This window comes from Sinocyclocheilus grahami, unplaced genomic scaffold, assembly GCF_001515645.1.
Source record: "Sinocyclocheilus grahami isolate Dianchi unplaced genomic scaffold, SAMN03320097.WGS_v1.1 scaffold403.1, whole genome shotgun sequence".
NCBI lineage: Eukaryota > Metazoa > Chordata > Actinopteri > Cypriniformes > Cyprinidae > Sinocyclocheilus > Sinocyclocheilus grahami.
In genome coordinates, this window is record NW_015505582.1 from 85744 (window position 1) to 87554 (window position 1811).

General features: G+C 35.1%; 1 protein-coding gene across 1 annotated transcript in view; it reads left to right on the forward strand.

Moving 5' to 3' along the window:
• Nucleotides 1–1811, forward strand: part of LOC107550623 (dmX-like protein 2) — a 78680-nt gene that overhangs the window by 20352 nt on the left and 56517 nt on the right. The window lies entirely within an intron of this gene.

Genomic DNA, 1811 nt, shown 5'->3' on the forward strand with positions numbered 1-1811 from the left:
CAGTGAATGAACCAAATATTCATTCCCTGCCCCCCCCCCCTCCCCCTTTTTACTCTGTTTGGGCCTTATGATTAAATAATACATTTAGAAGATATTTCTCTGACTTGAATGCAATCTCTGAATTATTTATGTTTGGATAACCAGAATAAAATGTGAGATTTCGGTTAAGATTTGAAGTGGTTAATGGTGCAGGCATTGTTTTTTTTTTAGATTGGTTACTACATAATAACACAATGACTAACCGTAATAATAATCCCCAAACTTCCATTTGTGTTAATTTAAAATTCTGATAACTTCCCTATTATAAAATTATGGAAATATTATTAATAATAATGGTAGTAATAATATAAAACTAGATCGTGCAGCCAAACTTTTGTTATGAATTAATTACATCTGATTGTCATGTAGGCAATCGTATCTTGGCAGCGACTGAGCGTTTGCAGTCACTATTGCATAAATTAAAAAGCCATATGTGCTTTTTATGGTTTTGTCTTGCTTTTCAAAAAAAAAATCAATTACAAAACAACAATTTAAAAATATTTAACACTGAAAATTAATAAGTTAGTAAAATAATAATTTTTGGCCATCAGAACCCCTTCTTTAATCAGGCATGTATTTATTTATTTTTTTAACTGTACAATTAAAAGCAGCCTTGCTGAGAAGAGACTTCTTTTAAAACATTAGAAAATATTACAGATCCTAATTTGAACACGTGATTGTTATAATAATGTATTAAAACAGAGCTGTTGTAATGATTATTATCATTATTATTGTCTTACTACTTATTTTATTTTACAGAACAACAGTAAAATTACAATACTAACATTTATGAATGTTGATAAGAGTTCTTGCTTTTTCTCAACTTATTTTGGCGGAAACGCGCAGGAAGACCCCAATGCTTATTTTTATTGACAACAGATTTATTCTGTTGTCTCATTACGAATATGTCGTACGTATCGCATTGTCACATGCCATGTTAAAATTCATAAAAATGTGACTGAGCAAATGACGACTGTATCAGCACAGATTTTCCTCGCGCTTTGGACTTTGAACCCTGGTTAACAAGCAGATCTGTTGCGAGTTCGTGCAGCGCTGTCACAATACATGCAATGCGCGCGTGTATTAGAAAACATAACATAACATTCCGCGCCTCTCACTCTGCGCTGGTTGCTATATGATCGCGTCATGTCATTGTTCGGTACAATTTATTTGGTCTTTTCGCTTATATTTTCGGCCGAATAATTTCGGTTGCCGAACATTCAGTGCATCCCTAAAAAAAAGTGTCTCAGACGGCTCCGGGGGGTGAACAAAGACCTCCTGTAGCGAATTGATGCGTTTTTGTAAGACAGATATCCATATTCAAAACGTAATAATCACTTTAATCTAGCTTGCGCCAACAGTTGTACATGGAAGCAGTTCCGGGCTGATGACATATGAGGTCAGCGTTGCACATGTTTTCCACAGAATTACACTCTATGTGTAGCAGCACTTTACCTGAGGGAAAGATAGGCTATATATGAAACAGCAGACAGGCTGATTGATTGAAAATTCAAATTAATTCTCTGTCAGCAGGGGGCACTTTTGGAGCGGCAGAAATGGCGGTTTCCCTGGTAATGGCTGTAATCAAAGCAGCGCTCCGCTCATAAACACTTCTTTATCGGGCATTATGGGAAAGATTAAATGAAAATGACATTGAAACTTTTCTAAAGACAGTTCCTTTTAAAGATACATTAATTTAAATACATAATTAATTATTAGTTTGCTAATCTGCACGCCTCCCCTGGCATGCTCTCACTTTGAAAACTCCTGAA